The 27,193-nt window shown below is 53.5% G+C and overlaps 2 long non-coding RNA genes across 2 annotated transcripts; one reads left to right on the forward strand and one right to left on the reverse strand.

Moving 5' to 3' along the window:
* Positions 1–337: 337 nt before the first annotated feature.
* Positions 338–4,909, reverse strand: LOC120858356. The gene is made up of 2 exons (XR_005719837.1): positions 4,711–4,909; positions 338–1,694 (listed from the first exon to the last, which is right to left on the reverse strand). It is a non-coding gene; the product is annotated as an uncharacterized LOC120858356 (long non-coding RNA).
* Positions 4,910–5,041: 132 nt separating this feature from the next.
* Positions 5,042–10,861, forward strand: LOC120858353. The gene is made up of 3 exons (XR_005719835.1): positions 5,042–5,570; positions 5,670–5,857; positions 9,930–10,861. It is a non-coding gene; the product is annotated as an uncharacterized LOC120858353 (long non-coding RNA).
* The last annotated feature ends 16,332 nt before the right edge of the window (positions 10,862–27,193 follow it).

Genomic DNA, 27,193 nt, shown 5'->3' on the forward strand with positions numbered 1-27,193 from the left:
GTGATCTTAGGTAAGTCACTTCCTCTCTCTGGGCCTTGTCTGTAATTAAAAAAACAGGGGGAGGAGATTGAACTTGCAGGGGGTTTCAAACTGGTTTTCTTTCTCCAAATAAAACTTTATGTAGCAACCCAACATCTAACTTGGGTGTCCTGCTGAACTTCTTAGGTTAAAGTGAGGGTGGGGGTGGAAGATACCTAGGTCCCTTGGTGACAGGAAGGGGCTTCGCCGAGCATAGATGATCTCCAAGGTCCCTTCCATCTCTGTTCTTAGGAGGGAAGGTATATGGAAAAGGATGATGGCAAAACTGCTATTTAAAAAAAAAAAGTCTCAAACACAGTCACAAATAGAAAACATGTTTATTTATCGTATGACGGTCTGGAAGGGAGCCATCCTGGACGGCAGGTGGCTCTGCTCGACCTGGTCGATCAGGACCTTGGGATCCTATCCTACCGCGGTTTCGCCCTCTCTTAGAGATTTCTCAACTGTACAGTCTCAGGCACGTCAGCTCCAGCTCACAAAAAGAAGCACTTCCCCAACATCTTGAGGCTCTGATGCCATTCCTCAACTTACATGCCCCTCTGGCCCCTCTGGCCAGTGGAGTGTCCAGCTGGGAGGTTCTGTGCCCTCGCAAAAGAAGAAGAGAAGGAGCTTAGTGGAGAGCCGGCAAGTCTGAATCCAGGGCTCAAACCACCCCCAGCTGAGTGGCCCTCTTCTTCTCCCTCTCCTCCCTCTGTGGAGGAGAAATCGAGGCCATTGTCCAGAGGACAGTGTGATGCCAAATAAAGTCCCCCCATCCACCCCAAGATCAGAGTCCCAGGAAGTGACTTGGAGGCCTCCTCTAGGGAGATTACCCATCTTCTTGACAAAGATGTGAGAAAAGCTTCCATCCCCACTGCCCCCTGCCTCCCCCGCCCCCGTCTCACCTTATTCTCCAGCTCCTGTTATGACTACAAATAGTGGGCAGCAGGATGACCAGAACTCGGAAGAGAAGGAGAGACCAGGCCGGGGAGCTGCGCTTTGCAGGCGCCCAGGTATGGTTTTGGTGCCAGGCAGACCCAGTTACCACATGCATGACCTGAGGTGGGGATTCAGTTCTCAGAGCCTCAGCTGACTCCTCTTGATGTAGGAATGAGCAGCTCACTTGTCAGCGTCACCGTAGCTGCGAAACAAGAGTAACAGATCCACCTGGCACAGTCTGTGCCAAGAAACGGTAACCAATTGTACCTGGTGCCAGAAAAGTGAATCTGATCCAGACCCTCTGGCCTCACCCAGGCTTTGCACGGTCAGTATTTCCCCACCTGCTCTGCCAATGCACCACTGCCATCCCTCTTCTTTACCTCCTATCTTCCTTCCCCTCTTATCTAAACCCTGATCTGTACTTCCCTCCTCCAGGAAGTCTTCCCTGACTGAAACATTCCCACTCCCCACCCTCATCTTCCAGCAGCCCCATGGTCCTGGCCTCGTCCGTGTCCCAACTTTACGTGTGTCCTACCTCACCCTTCAGAAAGTCCCACCTCTCTGTTCAGAAAATGTGCAGCAATGGAAGGAAATTAAGATTTATCATCAGGCAGGTCAGCATTCAGATTCCAACTTTGCCACTTTGCAGCTTTGTGATTCTGGTGCGTTACTTCATCTCTTTGGACCTCTGTTTTCTGGACTTTCTCCAGCGGGGTCAGGGATGTGGAGGCTGGTACCTGGTTAGACAGTACTTAGTAAACTTCAGTCCCTTCTGCTTGACCCAGTCTCCCCCAACCACACTCCTGGGGACTGACTCTCTACCAAAGGGAGGTATTAGACCAAGAAAACAATCCTCCCATCACAGCCCTCCAGAGGAAAAAGAAGTGACTTTCCTTTGTTTGAAGTCTGTGGGCACTGAGAGGGGACCACCAAGCCAAGAGCCAAAGCAGAGGCCAGGGAAGAACTCAGGTGTCCCAGCTCCCAGGGCCCCAGGTCTCACTCTCCCCCTGCCCTCACCACATGCACCCGCGTTATTAGACCAGATCCAGGGATGGGGCTGAGAGGGCTGACCCATTCATGATCCCAGGGAACCCACTGAGCCCTTACCCTCTAAGAGGTTCCGTGACCATCTCCAAACTCCCCAGCTCAGAAAAGCTACATCAGTAACAACTAGCTTTGTACAGTTTGTACAGTGCTTCCCACACAACTAACACTGTTCTAGACACTTCACACATATTAACTCACTTAATCCTCAAAACAGCCTATGAGCTGTACCTAGCCTATGAGCTAGGTACAAGTAAATCCATTTGCCAAATAAGGCAACTGCAGTGTGGAAAGGTTAAGTAACTTGCCCAAGGTCATACAGCTAGCATGAGGCAGGGCTGAGGTTCAAAACCAGGCAGCCTGTCTCCAGAATCTGTGCTTTTAGCCGCTACACTAGTTTCTTGGTAGTTTCTAGGTGCCAAGCATTGTGGAAACAGTACGTGTATTTCATCTCATCGCAAACACCCCACAGAGATAGCTACTTCAGAACCCCTAGCTGCTTTGCTTCACATCCCACCCTCCCCCAGCTCCTCCTTCTCTAGGGCGTTTTGGAACTACTAGCACCTTCCTTCACAAAGCTACTTTACCCTCCTCACCAGCGCCCAACCTCGTGCCCCAACTACTCCCATTCACTTCTGCCTCTTCCTCTCGCTCCTCGCCTCTCAGCCCTCCCTCTCCCCACAACATCGCAAACCTTTCTACCCCTCCCCTTCAACTCCCTTCTGCCCTCCCCCAAAGCTCCAACGGGATCAGATAAATTTCACCTAAAAAGACCGTCAGATGGTCCCCAATCAGGCCCCCACTGCGCCTGGATCTCATGCCCCCGGGGAGGCACCGCGGTGACTGCGCTGGAGTCAGAAATAAAATCCTCCTCGTCCTCTCCCGCCCCCCACTTCCCATCACTCATCTGGGAATCTAGGGCGAAGAAGGGAGCTAAAGTGCAGAGCGTTCATTTAATATTAACAAATTGAAATGAATTCTTTTAATGCCAATTAACTTGGAGCGGCCCCTTATTAATAGTAATTTAGATTCATACTTGGGAGAAGCAGAGACGGGGGTTGGGCCGAATGTGTCCAGAATGTCAATGTGACGGCAGAGCTGGGGACTGAGTGGGGAGGAGCAATGACAATGTTACTTTGGCCAAGTTGGGCTGTTTCCCTCAGAGGCACAGACAAAGTCAGCAGAGGTGGGGCTTCGGGAAATGAAATTTCTCTCATCATTTGATTTTGGTACCTGCAATGGATCGGAATAGGCTGCAACTGTATCACACTACTTTGATGATTTACTTCACAGTAATGCTAGAGAGAATGTCCTCGGAGCTGGGATTTACCCCAAACTCTCCTAAATCAGACCCCACTGACCCGAAGTGATCTAGTCCCCAGGCCAGCCCTCTCATTCTTTGTGTCCATTCAAAGCTAGAGCTAGAGATCAAAATGGGGTCCCCCAATCCTGCCCCCTCCACCTTAATCAGAAGTAAAAGAGGGAACTACATGTTCTGTCTCTCTTCTGAGACTCTCTCCCAGGAGGCAGGAGTCCCAGGAGGCTGACCCTGAGCTCACAGTTTACATTTAAGGGAGGAAAAAAATTCTGTTGCTACTTTGCTTAGAATTCAGGGTCAAGATGAGAACTAAAAATTCAACTTTGTGTCCCAAAGACTTGCCCAGAATAGAGCCAAGGAGAAAGAGCTTGGTCCCAAACTAAAAAGTCAAATAGCAGTTCTGTTTTCCCTGATTTTGCTGGCTTGGGGAGTCGAACTAGAGGTGCCCAGAGCCTCGAGTTTAAGCTCTGACACAAGTAGGACATTTTCTTATCAGACATCCCTCCTTGCCCAAGGATGAATCGAATTTGATGCTGGGAATTGTGGAAGTTGGGGGTGGGAGTTCTGAAATGGAGGAGGCAGGAGGGCAAAGGGGGCCGGACAAGGGTAAGGAAATACACAAAATGGTGAAGTGTATAAAATTAAAATTTTAAAGATGGTTTAACAAACTAAATTTAAAATTTCAAGAACAGGTCAGGCTTTTATTAATAGAAGAGGTAACCTACATCAAAATTGAAAGATAAAAATTGAAGACAATGCATACAACACTTGAAGTAAATTGTCCTTCAAAAGAGGGGTCAGAATGAATCAAAGAGACCTCATTCACACCCCCATAGAGTTTCCCAAACAATAAATTCATTTACAAAACAAAAAGAGAAATCAACACAAAAGTAACCCTTGGTCCACACTAGGAGGAAAAAAAGCATTGGGTCGATTCAGTAGCAGCTGAAAACTAATGAGGGAGGAGAAAAACAAATGAATAAATGTGAAATATGTTAACTGGTTCTTTGTAAATACTGAAATTGGAAGATGGGGTGGAGAAAAGCACCAACTTGACATCATCAGAAAAGTGAAACTTGCAAAAACAAAAGGGTAACTCATCTCTAAAGTAAACTCTCTTCAAATAGAATGTTCCTCTCCAAAAGAAGAGAATAGAAAATTGATCCCAAAAGTACTAGTCGTCCTCTAAGGAAAGTATATTAACCTGAACTTAATCCTTCCCCAAATCTGAAATTATATATAAAAAAATACTAAAGGATTATATATTTTTTCAACTAAGAGAAAAACAAAATCATATTCAAACTGTCTAACGGGGCAAGCAAGACGACGCTTTTTGCAGGTGCCAGAAAGGATGGGGGAGAGGGTGGTTGAAGGATGGAGGACCCACTTACCTTGCTCTCGAGCAGCGGCTGTTGGACAGAAGTGGGTGCGGGACCTTGCAAGTGCCTGCGGGGTTGGGGAAAAAGAGGATTCTGGGATCCTGGTGCCCCGCATGAATGAGGAGGGTGGAAGGACTAGGGGCACCCATTTCCCTACCTTCGCCCGCCTCCCTCCCTCCAGTACCCAGGCCTAGAGAGCTACTGAAAGTTACAAATTGCTTCCATTATTAGCTCATCCCGGGCGGCCTGGTCATTGGCCAACACCGGACCACGTGGTCCCTCGTACCAATCGATCGAATTTCTAGTTGCAATTCTCTGTAAGTCCCTTGGCTCTGGGCAGGGCCGGGTGGGGGGCGGGGAGCGGTGGCGCGGGGCCTGGGGAGGGGCTAAGAAAAGGGGTCACTTTTCCCCCTCACCCTCCCTCTCTGCGTTGTCCGGGTCCTGAGTGTCGCCCCAGAAGGGGCTTGGGGAATGTTGTGGGTTGGGACACACCGGGGAGGTTGCAAACTGGAGGAAGAGAGGGACGACGCCAGGGACCCAGGGCCCTCTCCTTCCAATTCCCCGAGCCTGCCCGGCCCCGCAGGCTTCTTCCTCTATAGCGCCCAATCTGCCCCGGACGGTCCCCAGCTGGTAGTCTGACCCGGTACCTTGGGCACTTGAGCGTCCTCTCTCCGGATCACTGCTTGGGCCCCCACCTTGGGGAAGATGCACCCGAGTCCTGCTTCTCAGGGGCTCGTTCTGAATCGGGCGCCTGCGCTCTTAGGGGGCGCCCACCCCATCCCGACCGCCGAGTCTGCGCCCCTCCTCAGACAATGTGAGAGACCGACAAACTTTTGAATGGATTAAAATCCAGAGGAGCCCCGCCGGAACAGGTGAGCTGGGTCTGGGAGGGGTGCGCTGTAGCCTGAAAACTGTCTTCCCCTATCTCTGCCTCTCTCCTTCTCACTTCATCCCGGCTCCCCTCCTGGCAGATCCTGATCTACCCGACCTCGGTGGAATTTGGGCTGCAGGTGGAGGAGCCATTGGCAGAGGAGTGGAGCCAGAGCAGCTTTCCTCACCCGAGTTTGGGGACTAAGGTGGCAATGTCAGAGGAAAGGGGATGGTTCTGAAACGAGAGAATGGGAGAAACAGGGCGCTCGGAGACCCGTAGAGTCTGAAGGTGATCACTTCTTTCCCCAAACGCAACTTGCAGGAACTTCAGAAAAGTTTTTTGAGGAGATGGAGATGGGAGCAGAGGTTGGGTTTTGAGGTTTGAAGTGGGAGAGAGGGCCCCTGCTTCTTATATTGGAGGAAGGATGCATTTATTTCTCCATCACGGCTGATTACGGATGTATAAAAACCCGCACAGGTCCCGAACCTGCTCACCCAGCAAACTCTTAGAGGCGCTTAGAGATCCCCAAAGGGCTTTCCCAGGAAAGCTAGAGAAGTACCAGCCGCAAACGGTAGTCTGCCCGGGTAGGGGGCGGGGTATCGACCCAAAGCATCAGCTCTCGACCTTCTCGGGGCCCCTGCTGCCCCCGGGAACCTTTTGCTGATTTTAAGTTAGGAATGACATGGATTTCTTCTTCTCCTTTTAACTCCAATTTGACTCAGAGACCCATTTCCCCAAGATGGAATCCGGGGAGCGCCCCTCCCCACTGCCAGCAAAGCCACCTTCCAACTTCCTCCAGCCCACGCAAGAGGGTCAGGAAAAGACCCCCTACCCCTTCCCTGGGGCTGAGATTCCAGCCCACCTCCCCAAGAGAAGTCCCGGGAGGAAACGACTCTTCAAAAGGGAGTCAGAGACGGTAGGATCAGAGAGTAGGACTGAACTTGGGGGCCCAGGTGGAGAGTGGGCAAGCCCAGTCTGGTAAAGCCGGGGAGAGTGGGGGCTATGGCAAGTGCACTAGCAGGACCCAGGGAACTCTAGAGCCCGCCAAAGGGAGGCCCAGCCAGGGCCGAGGGTCTTCATGGTGCTGAGGTTTACCGGTCTGACCCAAGGAGCCAGGCAGGATGTGGCTGGAGCATTTGAACAGCTTCTTGGAAAAAGCCAGGAGAGGCTGTGGATCCCAGGAGAGAAAATTCCCACCTCCAGCGAGTAGTGTCTCTGGCCTCTACTTGGCCCGCATCTTTTGGTCGGGAGTGGCCAAACCGCCCAGGTTTGTTTTCACTGCACCCGAGGTTTTTCTGCGGGTAGTCCAGGGACTGCTCGACACTGCTCATGGTGGAGCCCCTAAGTGGGCCTGCTGAGAGGTCTGAGAGAGCCACAGGGGGACCTAGGGACTCAGAGGTTTCCAGAACATGGGCCTTGGGAGGGACATATCCTGGGGCAGAAGTGAAAGGGACTGATATTCAAGTCTAAGCCCTTTTCTTTCCTCCCACCCTGTGGCCCTGTGCACCTCTCTAGCACAGAGGAATGGGATGGAAGGTCTTATCCCCACCCAATCCCAAAATTAACAGGGAGCCGACTGAGGCTTCTTTTACCGGCTGTCCCAGCTCTGGGTGAGCTAAGAGAAGGCGCCTGGGTCTGGACTTTGCCCCCTCCCTCTTTGATGAATCTAGACCTTTTCCCACCTCTTCCCCCATCTCCACCAACATGCCCCCCACACGCACACAGTCTGTAGAACTGTCTCTCTTTTACTCTTTTCTTCTCTTCCTTTTTCTTTTTTATACTAGGATTGATGGAGTGAGGACAGTTTGGCAGAGCATCCCCTAAGCCTGTACTGGGGAGCTGTGGACCCTGCCCTGACTTCTCAGCTAGGGGTGAACAGCCTCGTCTGTGAGCCCTTGAAACTGAACCCCGCATTGAGGGAAGCTGAGAAAGAATGGTGTGAAGGGTGGGTAGGCTGATGCAGGACAGAGCCCTGACCTGAGGAGGGGGCACGTTTATGCCTTCTGCCTGTTCAGAGAGAGGATTTATAAACAATGGAAGATGGAAAGGAGGCTGGGGAAACTGCACAAAGGACTGGAAAAAAACCTGAGAACAACAAAAAGACTGGTGAGGGAAGAGATTTGAGAAAGCCCCAGTAGTGAGGGCAGAGGAGGGGACTTGGGAGGGAGCAGGGAAGAGAGATGAAATGAAGGAACATTTATAAAAGACAGAATGAAGAAGCAAGATTTGTTTGTTGTATGAGAGAAGGGAAGAAAAGCAAGAGAGGAAGGAAAAGCACACGAACAAAAGGAGGAGGCTAGAAAGTAAAAGAAAAGGGCAGGAAAAGAGAAGTTTAAAAAAGTAAAAAAGAAAAATGAATGGGAGAAAGAGATGGAGAGGAATGGAGGAAAGCTAGGGGAAAGGAAAGAAGGAAGGAAAAGTGAAGGAACAGAAGAGAAAACAGTGGAAAGAGGAGGGCAGGAGGAAAACAAACGAAGGAAGGAGAATCGAGAATAAATACATAGAGAAAGGGGAAAGAAAGAAAAGAGGGAACTGGGTCAACAGAAAGGAGGTCCAGACTTGGGAGGAGCGGAGGGAGGGAAGGAGTGGAGAGGAAGGGGTGAGGAGAGAGGCCTGAGCTGAGGTGGGGGCTTCCAGGTACCCCGGCCTCCTGGGAGTGGATCCTGACCTCCCAGCACCTCTCCAGCTCCTCGGGCCCCAGTGCCCGCCTCCCCACCAAGGTGGCAGCCGGGGCCACAGGGGAGGTGGAGATGGAGGCCAGCCTCTTGTGATTAGCTTCTCCCCGAAGTAGACAGAGCTGGAGTTTTTCCTGCATTTGCACCTGCCTTGGGCCAGCCTTGAGGCTCTGCAGGTCAAGACCTGGTTCCCAAAGCAGTGCCAGAAGCAGAAGAAGCGCTGCAGAGAGGCGCGAGTTGCAGATCCGCCCTGGCTCTGTCTCCTGACCCACCTCCGCTGTCTGCAGACTGGGCCGCTTTGTTTTGCCACGCTCTGGCTCTGTGACCTTGGACCTCAGTTTCGTCGCTATGTCAAGCAAACCCTTTGCACTGGTGGGTTCTTCTGTCCTTTTGGTTAGGCTGCCTGTATGCGCACAGGAGAGAGAGGGTAAGGCCCAGTCCATTCCAGGAGGGACATCTTCATTTTCTCCCTTGGTGAGAAGAAAAATCGTCCTCCTTTGCCAGCCTCATCTCCAGCCCTGCCCCAGAAAGCTACCTTTCAGGGCAAGGGATTTCTCCATGCCAGAAGGGGTCAGATTAATTTAGAAGGAGCTTGGTGTAAGGTTTGCAGACACTGGAGGAGCCAGCGAAAGCATCTCACGCTAGAAAGAGAATGAGGACATGCTTTCCCAGGGCATTTGGACTTTCGGTGTGCAGTATATTTCACTGAACTCTTACACACACAGATTAATTGGCAAATGGATTTAGATTCAGCCTGTAGGAGAGATTGACATGGGGTGGTTGTGTGTCTGCAGCCTCTTGGGCCTGTGCTTCCGTACCTTGTCCATGGGATCGAGTGGCAACCATCCACTTAAAGCCGATTAGGTAACCCCTTTGTTTCCCCAAAGTGAGATGAGGCAGGTCACGGAGTTCAGCACATCTTCCATGGACAGCGCAACTCTTGATGAAACCCTCAAACCACCTACAGGAAAGCCATATCCCCAGTAAAACCTTACAGCTCCCCTCAGGGAGGCCTCAGTCCAGCAGTTCCAGTGTGGCTCTGTTAGCTTTCCTCCGCTTCCTCAAGGCTCTTCCTTCCTTCTTTTATCTTTCCCTTTCCCCCCCCAAACCCCACCCCTGCCTGCTTGCTTCTTTCCTTCTTTCTTCCTGTACTTTCCTTTTCTTTCTCTCCCTTTTCATCTACTCCAGGCTGGGGCTCTTGTAGTGTCTTCATACCCAGAGGCTTTATTCTGAGACCTTCAGACAAGCTAACATGTACGCTGACCTCAAGAGTTCATTGCTCAGATGCAAATATTGGGATTGGAGGATGAAAGGCAAAATGGGGGAGTAAGCTTTGCTAATCAAGTGCAGACTGAAGTAACTCATTTTCTGTATCAATCATGATTATTGCTGTCATGTCCCTGTGGCTTACCCCCAGAAAACCCTTCCCCACCTCACCCATCTGCAGGCCACAGTCAACCTGTCCCTGCCCATGGGGGTGGAGTTGCTAGTGCCCCTGAGGCCGTCGCTCTGCCTGGGTGAGTGAGGGCTACAAGAGCTCACCTTGGTGATGTCAGTAATGCCAGATCAGAGCCTCAAACTATTAAACAAGCAAAACTTATTTCCCTATTCCCGATGCATTTAGGGGGCCTCTTTCCCTTGGATGGAGAAGCTGGTCAATTCTGACTCTTGGCTGTCTTTCCAAGGAATGCCCCCTGATTAGCTAGGCCCACAGCCATCCATAGCAGCTCAGCAAAAAAAGGAGGCCTCTTATTCCTGGCGGTGGTGGAGGGAATGCCGACTGTCCGTCCAGAACAGCCTCCTTGCCCCCAGCCCGGCTCCCCCTGGGAAGGAGGGAGCCCAGTTCACTTCGCAGGATCCGGAATCTTGACTCTCCGGGGCAGAGCCGACAGCTGCGACCACTTCTTCCTGCCTGAGCCTGACGCTGGAAGCAGCTCCTGCCGTTGGGTGCTCACTGCCGCCTCCTCTTCTGCTCTGTTCAGTTTGCTACTGTGTTTTTCTGTGTCGTGTCGGGATCTCGGGGGACAGGGCAATGAAATGTTTCTCCTTGGGTCCCCCAGTCCTTCCCCACGCCCCCACCAAACCTTAAAGCTGCCGATGGATGGTATTAAGCTGCACCTTCCGGCCCTGCTCACAAGCTACTCCAAGCAAATTCAAATTCTCTTCTGGGCTGGAGGAAGGACACAAGCTCCTTCCTCAGTCCTTCCTTGCTCATTGATCCATTTGAAGGGCATTTGAGGGTCAAAACTGAGACCAGATTGCTTCCATTGGTATAAAATCAGCATTGTTATCACACGAAAGGCCCAGATTTCTCAAATCAAGGAACCGAGGAGGCTTCACCCAGCCCCACACCTCTTCTCTGGCCTCTCAAACCAGTGATGATGTAAAGGGTTTGTTGAGGTGGAGGAAGAGAAAGGAAATAGGTAGTTTGCTGTACCAAGAGATCAGTCTGTAACGGCGGCTGTTCGTTAAACCAATGTTTATTTCGTACCTACTATGTGCAAAACATCGTCCCCATCTCAGATTTGTCATGACAGTCAATAATGGGATTCCTGCCACTGTGAGGCTTCAATACGTATGGACAAATATATAAATAAACAAACTGATGGAAAAGAAAGCTTGGATTTTGATTGCCACCTTCCATGTGCCTGGGCTCAGAGCCTCTGTCTTCCCAGCCCCCAGCTACCAAGACCCAGTCGGTCTGCTGAAAAACAAGATGGCCCTAGGGCTCATTTCTTTCCCCTACTGGAAAAATTAGAAAAGGAGCAAGAGTCGTGCTCTGCAATCAGCAACCATGGAAGCCGTGGAATAAAGGGTGTGGGATGGTGAGCAGAAGGGTCACCCAGAGGTACCTTCCCATCCTTGAGATGTCGGCGGAGGGGGGTGGGCTGTCATGTTTCTCTGGGCGTCTGAACAGGTCTGTGGGTTTGCCTTGGTGTTATCACATGCCTAAAGGTGACAGCAGGGTGTGCATGTGCAAGGGGCTGGACGAGCGTTCCCGAAGCAGCCTTGTGTTTGCTGGACCCAGACGCCTGCACTGGAGCAGGTGCATGTTGGGGGGGGCGGGTGCACAGATCCAAACACATCTCCGCATACATGATCCTCTGTGTATGTGAGAGCGTGTGTACCCGCTGAATTATTATAAAATTACACTGACCCTTACAGAAAATCCATACCGCCCGGTCTTTCTCCCCCGACCTCTCGACCTCTGGGGTGCCTGAGGAAAGAGCTGACCGGGTCACCGCCTCCCCCTAGTCAATGAGTCTCTCTCCATTAGCATGAAACATGAATCTACTGGCAGCTTGACAAATTATAACTAGCAGCCAGAGTTTTGCCAACTGGCTGGCTTGGGCGCTGTCTATTTATCATTGAAAATGGTAAATCATAAGAATCCAGATGACTTAATTATTCAAATCCACCCAGACCTAGAGAAGCTGCAGGCCCGTCAATCAGCCCTGGGCTTGGGGGAGAAGGGCAGGGGGAGAAGGCTGATTGCTTGGGAGCTGAGAGATGCGGGTTCCATGGCCTCTGCCCTGCCCAGCAAGCGGGGGCTCTCTCTGCCTCCCTTTCCCTTCCCTGCCCACCTTCCAGGGCAGGAGCCTTGCCAACTATTAGGGCTGCTGACCCTCCCGGGGCTCTCCCTTCCCCGCCTCCTACTGCCCAGTCCCCAGGCTCCTGTGATGTTTCTCTGCCTCTCTTTGTGCGAGTCTGCTAGCTTGCCCTCTCTTTCTGTATTTCAGTGCCTTTGATTTTATTTCTTCTCTTTCTCCTATGCTCTTCACCATTTCTTTTTCTCCCCTCTCCCTGCAGATGGACACTCATCCACACACGCTCACACACACGTGACTTCTCTGATGGGGATTTGCCTGCATCCCTGGCCCCTTTGTTCTCACTGGCCAAGAGGTGCCCAGCTCAGGATCCCCATGCGCACACACTGCACCGCCTTAACCCAGTGCCCTGAGTCCTGGAAGGTCTGAATCCTTTCCACCTTGGAGCCACATGAAAGCACAAGAGTCAGTGGATGATCTGGGCTTGATCTGCATTTCACCCCCAAATCCCATATACACACTTTCCTGTCCCGCCTTCTGTGGAGTTCTGCACGGCTTGGGTGATCAGAGATGAGCCCCAGCGGGAGACAGGCCTGTGTCCCAGCAGGGCCCACCTCATGCTGTCCCCTTGCTCTGAGCATGGAACCACCACAAGCCTTAACGGAGGGACCCCTCAATGTGAGTTTTTGCAGAAGGAGAAGGGAATCTCTTTACAGAACAAATCCTAGACCCGGAGGTCTGCACACTGAGCTCCTAGGGGCTCTTTGATCTCTGGATCCTTTTATCTTTGTGCCTCTCAAAACCTGGTGTAAGTATGTGCTCCTATTCCAGTCCTGGGCCCCAAGGGAAGCCCATGCTCCCTCGGCCCCCAGTGGGGGTGGTGCTGGGTGGGCCCAACGTGCCCCAGTTCAGGGTTCGTTCCCTCTAGAGGACAGTGTGGATGGCGGGGAGGGTCCCCTCTTTGAATGGTGTCCTGGCTTGTTTGGCGGGGGGGCTTGTTAGTTTGACTCTGAGTGGCTATGTCAGCACATGTGACCACACGTTTTCGGGAGTCCTTGTGCAGGAACAAGTGACAATGTCCCCACCAACAGGGCACCTGAGGAAACAGTCCTCTGATCCCTGCAATTCCATTTCAAGGCCTCCAACCCATGTACCTCTCAATAGAAACTGGCCTTGCGCTCTTACGGAACTCTATGAAAGGAAGTTCTTCCTTGACTCTAGCTGTTTCCTTTGGCATTGGAGGATGGAGATGATCAGGAATCTTGGGAGGGGTCTCCCCTCTTCTCTGAGAGAGTGTGTATGGTCTATAAGGGACCCTTCCGTACCCGAGCCCATCCCCCCGGCCAAAACACCACCTGCCACTCTTTCTTTCATCCCCACCTTTCTGAAGCAGGTTGATATTTGACCACAAGGGCAGCGTTGAGGGGTGAGGCAGGCAGGGAGAGGATCAAGATTCCAAAGCAGCCCAGCAGCTGGGCGGCAGGGAGATCAATAAAGGGAGATAGATTGAAGACAGGTTTGTCTCACTTTTTTTTTCCTGCTGGCTCAGCGCCCCTGCCCAGCTCCTACGAGCAGGTGGAGGACAGAGTGGAGCCCTGGCCTCTCTCTGCCCTTCTAACTCAAACAGGTTCCTAATCCCTGGGTAGAGGGTAAACAGCCTCCAAGCGTAGCCACGATTAACCACAGAAATGCCGCTAGGGTATTTTGGGCACATTTCCCTGTCTGCACCCCCAACCCCATGTTACTAATTAGCCCAACAGCTTGGGAGAAGCTTGCGGGGAGTAGCTAGGAATGCCTTTGTGCAGCCCTGGAAGCCCAGGGCTGAGCTCTGGACAGTGTCTCTGGTGCTGGACCAGCTGAGGAGGACAGAGGGGTTCCCACCCCTCCTCACTCACTGATTTCCACATCAGCTCCAGGGCAGGCCTCGCATTTTTCCTCTGCATGCTCCCCAAATCCCCCGGCCTCCCCTTGGCTTTTCACAGCTGGAAGGCAGGTGGGGGACAAGGGGGAGAGTGGAATCAGCTCCGGAAATCAAACGACCCAATAAAAAATTAATTGTCTAATTAAAACCATGAGGAAGCCCCTTGCCAGAGTCTGGCTCTGAGTCATCAGGGCTATAAAGGGTGGGAAAATGAGTCTCAGCTCCTAATAAATTCCTGATTTGCAGCTTGGTCTATCAGCAAAGGAGCAGCAGTGCTGAGGGTTCTGCTGGGGCTAGGCCTCCTGGAGGTCATGCCATCTCGCCCTGGGCCCCCAGCCCTGGCGAGCACACCCACCTCCACCCCACAAATCCAGCTCTAGCCCAAGGACTGGAATCTCTCCCAAAACCACTGCTCAAGGTGGGTGCGCCTTCCCAAGACTGACCCCCAGGTTCCCTGATCTGGGGCTCATCCATTTCTTCCAGATCTTTCCTCAGGAAAGCAAACATCCTGGGACTTCCCTGGTGGTCCAGTAATTAAGAATCTACCTTCCAATGCAGGGGACGTAGGTTGGATCCCTGGTCGGGAAACTAAGATCCCACAGGCCAAGGGATAACTAAGCCCATGCACCGCAACTAGAGAGTGCAAACAGCAACAAAGACCCAGCGTAGCCAGAATCCTTAAAGCATTTTAAAAGGAAGCAAACATCCCGAAAACTCCTCCAACTGGAGAGTTCTTCATTTAGATTAACTGATCATTGTTAGAAACAGGTTGCTGTGTGGGTGTGTTTTGACCTCATCCCCTCCATTTTTTGTGAAAAGTACATTTTTACATAATTCATGAACCAGCAACTTCCCTCTCTTAAAATTATGCTGATTTTTGCACGAATGACAGGGAATCATGCTACAACATGAATCCCTCTCCCCGAAAAAAGTGCTCTGCCCAGTTGACCAAATCCCCTGGGAGAGGGAACATAGAGCTATTCCAAAAAGGAGTGCAGAGTTAGGCAACTCTTGAGGGTAGATGGGGATCCGAACCTTCACCCTGGATAACGGCACCAGTTCTTCCCGGGAGTCTGCCCCATTCCTCTATTCCCTGCCTCCCTCCGCAAAAGTGCGTTGTAGGCAGAGGCATGAAGTCATAATAGCAGGAGGAGGAGGAGACTGTTAGCATATAGCCTTCAACATCCTGATACATTATTTTATTACACAGAATACAATATGGGATGTGTATCTGTGATTAGCATCTTTAAACAAACGCAGGAGAACGAACAAAGGATGTCCTTCAGCACAGTCACCTCAGCAGGACATACATCTATACCTCCCTTGATTTAACCACTTTGGCAAAGACTCCTTTAAATTGGACTTTGTGGCCATTCTACAAATACTCAAGACAAACATGATTAGCTACAAATTATTTTTTGACTGATTCCAGAAAAGCAAGTGATTTTCTCACCAATAAGGACATTCAAAGACTGAGTTAGTGAGTCACTCAACTGAGTCAAAGTTGAGGGTACTGAGTCACGTGCCCTCAAGACAGTTCCCAGAGAGGAGCTACAGAACCGGTATCATTGCTGCCTTGTTGGAAGAAGGGGTTTTCTCCAAGGTGACTACTTAGAGGCAGCGGTGCTTTCAGTTGCATTTCTTTCTGGACACATCTGGAGTGTGTTATTTATCATTTCTGATGATCGTTCTTTTGTTCGTCTGGTGGTTATTTTTCATCCTAAATAGCAAACTAAGCTTTCCCTAAGAAGGAGAAAAAGGGAAGGAAACAAATTCCTGACCCCCATCTGGGTCAGAATCTCATTTCAGATTTCAGCAAATTCCCATACACAAGTGTCACCGTGGTGGCTAGGCCTTTCTGCTTTCATGAACTCCAAACCTAGAGACGGGAATGTCAACACTGATTCTGACTCACCTCATAGTAACTAGAGACCTACTAAGTGCCACTAGGTTATCGTTTTCTATCTGAATTGAAGACCGTTTTCCTTCCTCGATGGATGGAATCTGCCTTTCCTTTCCCTGCTACCCAATCAATTTAAGACTGCATCCTGCTCCATGGGCATTTGTTCTGGGAGACACTCCGGTTTCCTGGTGCCCACGTCTCATGAGTACATGACTTTGGAGATCATTTTGTCCACCTTTCTGTCCCCAGGCAAAGCCTCACGAATATTATTGGTTCTCAGCTTGACTTGCTTGGGTTGGTAAATAGAAAAGTCCTCAGTGTCCAACTATTTGCGACCCCAAGGACTGTAGCCCAGCAGGCTCCTATGTCCATGGAATTCTCCAGGCAAGCATACCCATGTGGGTAGCCATTCCCTTCTCCAGGGGACCTTTGGGACCCAGGGACTGAAACCAGGTCTCCTGCAATGCAGGCAGATTCTTTACCATCTGAGCCACCAGGGAAGTCCTGACCCAGAATTGGGCATGATGGTGGCCCACCATCGCACAAGCTTGTGGGTGGGTTGGGGGCACGGGTGCCATGCACATCAAATTCTATGTGAATGGCGCCACCTAGAGTTGTGCTCCAGGAGTGCAGTGAGTGGTTGGTCCCTGGAGCTGAGCAGTGATGCCACCCTGTAGCCCAGAGACGCTGGCGATTCAGACAGTTTTGCCCAGTATTCACAGATGAAAAATCTACATTTTGACAACTAAAGGGTCAACAACTCAGCCCCAAAAGAAGGGCTCAAAGTGGAGATTCCCTCCCCTCACTGACAGCTGGGAGATCTAGGCTCAGAAGAGAGCTCACCAGTCTTCTCTTCACAACTTCAAAGGCAGCTCCAGCCCTAGGGAAGATCTCGGGCGTATGGAGCAAAGCTGATCCGACCCAAGCTCAGCGTCAGGTGATGTGGCTGGAACACAGGTCAGCCTGGACTTAGAAGCTGCAGTGAGATGTGGGATCACTCCTGGCCTAGAGTTTGGGGAGGGATGGCAGTGGGTCATGGAGTGGTGGATGGTCAGGGTCCTTGGTGTAGAGTGAATATTTACAATTGCCCAGGCCCTTCCCTCCTGGGCTCTCACCTGCAGGCAAAGCTGCCTTAGCCTCCTTACCCACTGCAAAGTCCATCCCACCTGGATATTCTTCTGCATCCTCTGCCAGCCCTGCTCTTCTCCCCTTCCACCCTCTTTTAAGCTTTCCTCTCTGAGTCTGAATAAAGCCCACTGACCTCAGTCATTTCCACAGCATCCCCCTCAAGCATTCTCTTGGCGTGCAGGGTCACTCAGACTCCGTGTCCTTACCTCACTGGGACCGAGCTTCTTCATGTCCAGTTCACCCCATTCTGCCAGGACATCCCCAACTCAGCAGCTCCGGGCACTCAGCCATCAGGGCCTGAGATGAGCCACCACATCAGAGGCTGAGATGCTAGGACTTGGAAGAAACAGTCAGCCAGTCCGCAGCCAGCCTCTCCTGACGGGACTCCTTCATGCTGGGCACTGCGGGCCATGTGGAGAGTCGGAGGAAAAGAGTCTGGTTCCAGAGAGCATCGGATCTCATGTGATCAAAAAAGACACAGCCATCCCAGATTAAGACATAACAGTAATAGCCCCAACCATGGAGGTGAGACTCGTGCACAGTCCATTTCAGAGGTGAGAGAGAGTGCTCTCAGCTAGGGGCCCCCCAAAGGACCCCCAGAGGATGTCAGATAGGAGCTGCCCTTGGAGACCCTCATAGGGCCTGCAACTGTGGAGGGACCATCACGTAGGTGCCCTTTGTTTCCCAGAATGCAGGTGGTGGGAGAAATGCACGCCAGCTGGGAGCTGGAATGGGGCTTCATCACCAAGCACCGACTCTCTGCCAGGCACTGGGAACCCAGTGAGAGTGAAGGAGCCCATGTTTCCAAGGCTGACAGTCTAGATGGGGAAGGAAACCAGAAGCAGATCTTTACAAGGCAGTGAGGGAAGGCCCTACACCGGTGCTACCCCCTCCAGGCATCGTGGGGTACCACGCCCACACCTAAACCTCTCAGGGCAAAGAGAAGAAGGGGGCAGGGAAGGCATCCTGAAAGGGGGGCTGATGTGAACTGAGAGTGAGTGGTACCCTTTTTCTTCCCATACTCTCCCAACTGAAGGTTATCTTCCACCACGAGAAGAAACCTTTGGCTTCTTCCAAACAGAGGGGTGTCAGCACCCTCTCAGCCGCCCTCTCTCTTGGCAGAGTATTCAAAGGTGGACTGAGGTCCCAGCCATCTCTGGGGCGCCTCCTGGTCCCATCTACCCCTCCCTCATCCCTCCCTGCTGGCATCATGGCGAGGTGCTCAGTGTCCCAGGAGTGGATGGAACCTGGGAGCAGGAAGGGAAGAGCCACCAGCCTCCTGGTATTACGTGCTCTTCCCTCGGCCTTTGGAGCCCATGCCTCTGCTTCCCGCTCATTCTCCATCTGGATCCAGCTCCCACCTCCCGCAGCCGCAGCTGCTCCCTCCCCTGCACCTTAGAAGAATGTCCTTCCTCTGCCTCCCTCCACAGGGGCCCAGGGGGAGGGAGGCAGCATCTGGCCCCATTCTCCTTGGCCTGGGTAGGCTATCTGGAAAGGGGAACCCCCCTTGCCCTGTCCTCCTCTCTGGGGAGCATCCTCCCTCCCCTCTCCACATTCCCCAGAAGTTCTCAGACTGAGATCCGTTGGACTACGTGCAGTTATGTGGTGAAATCACTGCTTTCCTGCCCCGAGGCGCCGAAGCTGGGAAGGGAGCCTGCTCAAACCTTTGATGTAGGCACGTTTTAAAAGGCCCACCTGTCCCCTCTGTCTCCCCACCCCCAGCCTGAACTGCTGGTGCCCCTCCTCACGGCTCTGACTCCCAGGCTACCCCCCCCCGCCCCCGCCACCACAACGCGGCCTGGATCGGGTCACACAAACCTTTTCCCGCTGGGGTAATCGAACCCAACCCCCCAACCATGCTCACTCGGGGACATCTGTCTCCGGTGAATAAGGGGAGATCCCAAACTTGAGTGGTTCAGTGACACTTAAAAGCTTAGAGCAGAAAGATCTGCAGTTTCTCTTGGAGCAGGGCCTGTGGGGAGGGTCACTCTGAAGCCCTCGTTTGATGTTGTGCTTTCATGGTTGTGGTTTGATCCAGATGTTTCCCACTTGTGGGATTTTCTCCTTGGGAGGGAGGGGGCCCTTGGCTGTGAAGACAGTTCCATCGTGTGCACATTTGGGTCTCAGTGACTGGTTGGGGGTGCTCTTCCGGCTGATGTCAAACCCTGCTCTGGACAACCCTGCCCTTTCCTCTCTGGGGATCACATCCTCTCCCTTCACTCCCCCAGCCCCTTGTAGGCTTGCTGTGCCACCGTCCAGAAGGGGCTCTACCTCTCTGTTCTTCCGGCACCATAAGATGGAGCTGGAGTTGGTTCCCAAACCAGGGGAAGAACAGGAGAGGGAATTCAAGAACCAGATTTCTGGCCAAAGAACAGACAGTTATCAGAGAAATTGTGAATGGGACTGCACTGAGAACAATGAGTCCTGAAGAGGAAGTGGCCAGCCCTCTTTTCGATCAATCCTATAAGGCTGGAAGTAAACCTTTCCACATTCACAGGCCCCTTGACTCCCTCCAAGCTTGAAAAGGCCAAGGCTGTCCCTCCCCAGAGGCTTCATGGAAACCCTGGAAGTCTTTCCTTCCGCCTCAAGAGTCTTCAGGTCTTCCCACTGTCCAGCCTCCATCACTGCTTGCAATAGCGGGAGGTGGCTTCCCCAGGGACAGTGCATCAGTCATACTCAGTGGTCCTCTAAGACCCTCCACAGCCTTCTAGATACTTCTGCCTCATGGAATCAAAAGAAGAGCTCTCAACTCTATCAAAAATCAGGTTGCTCCCGGAGTTATGTTGGTGACCACATAAACACTCGGATCCTTGCTGGCTTTGTGGAGGTCACAACCTAAACTGGACATGTGGATGTTGAGTGACAAAGGACAGATGGATCAAAGAAACTCCAACCCCGCCGGACCAAGACACCAGCCCACGAGTGGACCCTGAAGAACTCTCATCAGCCGCAAGGTTAGGTAAGTGGACTTGATTTGGGGGGCGGGGCCTATGTGGGAAGAGACAAAGCCTGGGAGGCTTGGCACAGGAAGGGGAGACAAAAAGGAAAAAAGAGAGGGTGGGAGCCAATGAGTGGACAGGGCAACAGAAGAGAGAACTGGTTCCCCACTGGACAGAGAGGGGGAGGGATGGGGAGTCAGGCGGGCGCAGGAAGGAGGCCACGTGGCAAGCTCCACCCACAGTCCCACCTGGAGAATTTGGGCAGCTGTTCCCAGCTCCCCTTGCTCTGTGTGACAACAGGGAAATGCACATTTTGGGCACCAGCTTTTGCCCCCCCAAAGGCCTGAGGGTCAGTTCTCAGGCCTCCCCCTCCCCTTGGACTTTGATCCAGCCAAACACAGATGGGTCAGGTCATGATGTTGAGGGGGCAGGTGGCACTGGGTTGAACTTTTTCTTATTCCCCCATGTCCTCTCTCTCTTAAGCAATAATTTCTCGTTTTGCTTGGTCTTATATACCCCATATGTCTCTAGCTCAGAGAACTAAGAAACACTCCATCATTCTTAAGCTGGGCCTTGCCACCTGTGGGCCCCTCCCCTCCCACACATATGTTCACACAACTGGGGCAAGTGGTTAGCTTCCCCATGGCCCCCCTCTGGCCCCTCTCTCCCACCACAACCCTTCTCATCTTTCCAGCTAGAATTAGAGCCTTCTCCCCTGCAGAGGGTGGGAGAGGCCTGGGCTAGGATCCTCCCAGCTGGATAGCAGCTGGGAGAGCCCCACCTGTTCTGTGCACTCACAGCAGCTCCCTGGAGAGGACCAACAACAAGTGCGAAACGTGCTGGGCACTCGCCTGGGGAGAAGCGACTCATGCAGTGGGATGCTCTACCTGGTCTGGTCTGACCTTGGGGGAGGTCAGGTGCTCAGCAAGGTATCCCGGATCTTGACGGTGCAACAGAGGGGGTGGGGGGAGGCTGGAGCATCTGCCTGCTCAGGCCATCCAAAGACCTGCCCCCCACCTCCTCTGCCTCTCCCACTTGCCGTTACTGTGAAATGGACAGAGGCTGCCCTCATCCCCTCCTGCGGCTCCACTTCCACCTTTAAGCCCACTTCCACCATGCATTAAACCCTTTAATGCGTGCCCGCACCAGCCCCTGAAGGGCCGCTAGAGTCTCTTACTCCAGAGACAGATCCAGTCCCCGACTCCACAGCTGCTGTGGATGGAGAAACTGAGATGGGACCAGAAGAAATGCTCCCCTCTCCTCTCATGAGAGCCCCGCAGATCCCCAGCCCCTTCCCAGGATCACACCTCCCAGGCTGACGTGAAGAACCTGAGAAGGGAAGGGTCATTAGGCCGAAGACTGGGGCCGGGAGCAGCAGTGCTCCCCACGATCTCCTTATGAGTGCGTGTAAACCCAGATGTGAGGCTTCTCCTTTGGTGCATTGGAAGACCCCCAGCACCTGCTGCTCACCCTCCTCCTCTTCAGTACCATCTTTACCAAGACAGAGTTGTTTGGGCAGCCTCGACCCCCAGGACGGGGCTAAGGAGTTTGGGTGGGAGAGCAGAAGAGAAAGACATTTCCTTAGTGTTTCCTGCAAACCCTGCCAGGCTAGAGGTGCCACGATCGGGGCCCTGGAACAGACCTACTGGATCAGCGGGGCATATGTGAGGGCCCTGGATTCACTGAAACTGATAGAGAAGACCGTGGCCAGTGGACACCGAGTATCTACTACGTGCTCGGCACGGGCTTGACACGCTGGAGGAGACCTAGAGAGGCGCACATTACGAACACTGGAGACCAAACCCTGTGCGATCTTACCCTCACTCCTGTTCAAACGTGTGATCACACGCGCACTAGATGGAAGAAAGAACTTCCCTGAGCCTGGGTTGTCAACACTGTTCGGTAAAATCATCAGAAGGCCTTTTCTCTTGGAAGGTGGTGAACCAGGAGACCCCCATCTTGATGGGCCAGGATCAGGTAAGTCTCCAGTCTGCAGGCAGGGGTATAGCCGACTTGACCCCTCAAGATGCGATCCTAGGCAAGGCAGAGAAGTGGAGGTTCCAGAAGAGGGGCATGAAGGGGAGGGGCACACAAATGGACAGACAGAAGGAAGGCCTGGAGGAGCCAAGGGGGCGGGTAGGGAAGCAGGGTTGGAGAGATGAATGGTCTTGGCTGGACTGACGGACGACGCCAGGATGGATGGATGGCGGCTGAGGTTTGTTTACGGGCAGCCCCTAGCCCGCCATCGCCGGGGAGAGGAATGGCGGCTGGCACATCAGAGGGCTCTTAGGGAAGCTCATGGAGATGATTTAGATGGAAATGAATCAGCTCCATATGGATTAAGTGTCCCCACAAATCCCAGGATCTTACAGATGAGGGGACGGGGCAAGGGCACTGGGGGGGAGGGGGCGAGGTGGGGAGCAGCATGGAGCTGGTGCTGGGAAACGGGCCCCTAGGTGCTGGAGGTGCCCTCCCAGGGCACGACGGGCCAGCCTGACAGACACTAGCCTCCCCAGTCTGTCTGCACCACCATCTCTCTGGCTGGGTACCAGGCTGGAGGAAAAGACCTTGTCTGTTGGAACATCCTCTCTGGGTAAGTTTCTGTCTGTCTCTGCCTGCCTCTGACTCTCTCTTTCTTCCCGAGTCTGCATGCATCTTTGCATCTTCGTCTTTCTGTCCCTCTTTCCCTGGCCTTCTCCCTCCCCACTGTTCCCTTCTCTTCTTCCACTCCCTGGTCCCCATCAATGGAGGTGTCAACGGTGCCTAGTTCCTGTTCCCTCCAGCCCTCAGCTCTGCCCTCCCTCTGGCTGCAGGCCTGCTGCCCGTTCTCTCCCGGGCCCCTCAGGTTTGGAGTTGGATGCAGAAACCAGGAAGGTGGTCTGAAAAGTGACATTTTGGTTACAAAAAGTTCCTTCTCTTCCTCTCTGCCCACCCGGCCCCCAGCCCTTCCTTCTCGCAGTGCCCGAGGCAGCTTGGACAGAGCCCTGTGCTCTGCAGACTAGGACAGGTTTGAGCAGACCTGCATCCCCAGGTCACCAGCTGGCTGTGGGGTTATCAGAGGCGCCATCTCCCCACACCCCTCCCAGGCCCTGCGTGGAGGGCCCTGGGGCTGTGGTTATGAAGCTGGCTGCCATGCGGACGACCTGGATCAGAGCTCGGGGTAGTCATATATGACACTTGGTTGAAATATCACAGCCGCTCTCCCCCCACCCCATTGGTGATCTATGGGCTGCGTGCCCTGTAAAAATTATTTATCGGGGCCTCAGAGTGTCCTGATTTAGCGCTGCTGCCTCTGGGGCCGAGGGGCCTGCCTCTCCGCCAGAGCCTCAGCGTTAAACGACGCTAAAAAGTTAAACGGCCAACGTTGGGGGCTCACTCGAGGAGGCGCCATAAAGCTGTCGGAGCTGCTTAAATCAGGAGTGAGGATTCCCCGGGACATCTTCTCACCATATGCTGCAAGCCAAGAAGGCTCTCCTCACCCCTCTGCGCTCACCCCAACCCAGCCGCCCACACGGGCCAGGGGCCAGGTGGGCCAGGCCTGGGGTCCTGCGCAGAGCGGGTCAAGGTAGGCCTCCTATCGGCCCTCCCCCAGGGTCAATCGGGCAGGGCCCAAGAGGGTAAGAGGCCACGTGTCCGGCCCTCTGCCTCGAGCCAGCCATTTCCTTGTTCAGATCCAGTTTTTAAGGACTTGCAGTGAAAGGCCGCACAGCAGCCCCTTCCGGGGCCCCGTGTCAGGGCAGCGCTTTCCTGGTGCCTCACTGACAACCGTTCATGGGTTGCACCCACTGGAATCAGTGTCTTCCTGCCCGGCTTTGAAGCAGGTGTTCTGTCCCAGCCAGATGGGCACCTCAGGTCGGCTCTCCACCCCCACCTCCTCCCATTCACGGCTCTCGGAAGAACAGAACTCCACCCTGTGATCACTGCCCTCCGCCAGCCACCCCTGGGTGCCAGCCTAACACTCAAGGCTCACAGGCAGTCTTCCCCGCTGAACCCCAGTCCATGCTGCCACCGCCCGGCCGCCGCGGAGCACGCGAGAGGGAGGTGGGTCTCCGCACGCTGCCTATCACGCCTGCTTTCAGCAGCAGTAAAACTCACCTCTTAAAACCTCCGCTTGGGTCCCTAATATTTGCCTGGCTATATATCTCCGGTGATATATGGACAGAAATTGCTCGTAAACGGCTATAAAACCTCTCAGTTGAGCTGGGGAGGAGGCACTTGAGGGTGGGCATGGGCCAGGCAGCAGTAGGATCGGAAGCTGAGATACTCCACTGAGCACCCCAGGACAAGGGGCTGGGGGTGGGGCCCTTGGGGGAAGGAGGAGACCCAGAGAAGATCTTCAAGCCCCTCGGGTGGTGTTATGGGGCTGTCTCATCTGGCTGCTCCCACGATGTGCTGTGTGGCCTCGGGCACGTCGCTCAGTGACACACACCCAGGCTTGATGAGGAGCCACAGAGAATTAGCCTGGTCTTTGTAAAGGAAGGAGGTTGCATATGCTGTGCACTACCCCAGGTGGGCATGGTGTGTTTGGAAGGCCTACTGTGTGCTGGATCCTTTGCCTAATCATCTCTAATCCTGACAACGGCCTGCCATGGAGATGTTGTCATCGCCACGTTGTTGGATAAGAAACCTCAGATTCAGAGGTGCACACCGGGGGTCAGTTCCCAGGGAGCAACCCCAGAGCTGGTGTCCTTTCCACAGGTGAAGATGAAATCCGGGTAACAGGAGGGGCAACAGGTAAGACACTAGGGGGCCTTCCGGACAAGGATGTGGGTGCTGGGAGGCCTTCTGGGCCCCTCTCCTTCCCCAGGGTGCAGGCCTCTCACCGTCCAATGCTTCAGTCCCAGTCTCCCTGGGGCCTAGGGATTTCTGCAGCAAATTCCCAAGCACTATACCTGCGGGCATGGCCCCATAAAAGCCGTTCCTCCCCTCGCCCCACCAGGACTGGACCCCTGTCTCCTGGTCTCCTGGCTGGAGGGTGCTGCCCTCCCACAAAGCCTCAGGTTTCCACTTCTGCTTTGGGAGCAATTTCTCTGGGAGGTAGAGTATAGTGCTCTGGCCAGAGTTCCAGACCCCTAGGCCAGGTTCTGGTTACCCCTAATCCCCACCCTGCCCCACCCTCTCCCAGGCTTTGGATGCCTCTTCCTTCCATGGCTCCAGCCCTTCTCTTCCCTCCACGCTGTATCCCCCTGGGCACCCCATACTCTCCCTCTCCCACAGCTCCCTGAGAGCTGGTCCCCCTGCTGGCTATTCCACACTCTTCCCACCCCCTCACAATGCCTTTCCAGTACCTGGTCTCCCCTTCCCTCCACCGTGAACCCTAGTTCTCTTTGTCCTCTTGCCCAAGTCCCTTTAACTCCTGGTTGCCTCGTATGGTCGCCCACCCTTTCCCTCCCTCCTGGCGTCTTGTCTCCCTTGCTCCCCAGATGCCCCTTCCTTCCATGACCCCCAGACCCCATCTGTCCCCTAATGAACCTGCTGTCTCTCTCCCCTGCCCTCCAGGATCCCCAGCATCCCGCCCTTTGTCCCCTTCTTGGGATGAACCAGAACAAACAGTAGGAAGGCTACCCTCTGCCCCACACCTCCCCTTCCGTGGTGGTTCCCACCCCCAACCCCACTTTTCTTTAAGTTTCCAAATCAACCTTCCTCCAATAATAATGATAAAGCAGGAAGCTGGGCCAGAGGACAGTGCAGATTTTTCTTCTTGACACGGAGTTTCCGATTAAAGGCAAAGGGACATAAATCCTCCTGCGTAATTGCTGTGCTCCAGCTTGGAGCCACTCAGAGGGGAGGTGCCCACCCCTCTGCCCCTGCCCCTGGGAGCCCCACCCCCATCCTGAGCAGGGCTCATTGCCCCTGGAGCCTGGGGCTGGGCTAGGAAGGGGGAAGGGAATGGAACCAGGTGTCCAGAGGCTGTGGGAAGGGAGGGGCATACACCCAGCAGGGGCCCTGCCTTTCTTTCCAGGGGTCCCAGCCCCAGTGATGGACCCCTGCCCATGGCCCAACTCTAAAGTAAGCACCTTTCCCTCCAGCCCAGGCAGCCCCTCAACCCCTCATATTGAGAACACGCATTATATTTCTGCAAAGCTTCTCGGCATTCACGATCTCATTTGATTCTTGTAAGGACCTTGAAAATTATTAAACAAATATCAGATGGAGGGAGGGGCCCAAGTGATCTGTCAGAACAAGCCCCCTCGTTTTAGGGGAACTCGGGCTGCAGAAGTGACTGGCTAGCAGCAGAGCTGACCTAGCCCTCTCAGAACGCGCCTTCTCACTTACAAGGAGGGGCTGAGACTGCTGAAATCTATTTAACTAGGGCCTAAATAGCCTCCTCCCAAATGGTGTTCTCGCCCACCAGAGAAGTTTTTTAAATATCGAGAATGCTTGCTTTATCCCCTATGATTAGGGAAAGAAGACTCTGTTAGTGCATGTAAATTGCTCAAGGTCAAGGGTTAGGGGCAGAGCCCAGAGTACCAACACCTCCACCTTCACACTCATTCTCAGAATTTTACCTCCAGATTCTAACCTCTGGTGACTGCAGGTTGGACTCTCAGCCTGGCCAGGAAATCTGCTTCCCCCTCACTCCCATTGAGAACCCTCCCCAGCTCTGCCCCTCCCTTCTTTTCCATCCCTACTGCCCACTCTCCTCCTCCGTGAAGGCTTCCTGATTTGAAACCCGTGGTTCTCCTCTGTTTGTCCTTGCACTGAACACCTCCCTCCAGTTCCTGCTAAATCAGGTCCTAGATGTGAGTGTCCCCTGTCACCAGACTAACAGACCAGGCCTGTGTGTCCTCCCTCTGAACTGCCATTTCCCAATTCTCCCTTCATCTTGCCCTCCCATGCCTGCCCCCAGTCTAGGCCCAAAACACTTGTACAGCAGGCATGTGGACAGATGTCTGTCCAGGGGACCCAGAAGCCCTGTCTCCTTTCATATCAGTGGATGTGTCCACAGAAGCCCCAGGTGTAAACGCCCATGGCTTCTGGCTTTCCCTGGCCCTACGGGGCCATCTGGTCTGCTGTCCTCCCAGACCCCCTACTTCCCCCATGTCTCTAGGGAGCAGGGTCCTTTAGCTGAGAGCAAGGAAAACAGCAGCCTCCTCCACCACATCCTCATTCTGCTTACCCACCTGGGAGTAAACCTGGGCCCGACTGATTCAGGCAAGGCCTCCCAAGGTCCGACCTCTAGGCCTCCTGCCTGAGCTCTTCAGACATCGGATGAGTTGGCAGATGACTGGGTCCTTCTGCTGAGTCCTGACATCCTCCATGAGCCACCCAACCCACACCCATGCCCTGCGTACCCACCTTTCCCTCTGCCACAGTGAAACTATGCTTGCAGGGTCCAGTGAAGACTTTGGAGTCTTCAAGAAGAATGTCCTGTCTGGGTCAGGAAAGAAAACAAGTGCAGGGGAGCAAGAAGGCCAGCCTGAGGCTCAGGTGCTCCTGCAGGGGCCTGCGCTGGTGTGCCACGCTTGGGGCAGCACAGTAGCACTGCCTGGGCCGGGGAGTCCTTGGT

Source organism: Oryx dammah, unplaced genomic scaffold, assembly GCF_014754425.2.
Source record: "Oryx dammah isolate SB20612 unplaced genomic scaffold, SCBI_Odam_1.1 HiC_scaffold_29, whole genome shotgun sequence".
Classification (NCBI taxonomy): Eukaryota; Metazoa; Chordata; class Mammalia; order Artiodactyla; family Bovidae; genus Oryx; species Oryx dammah.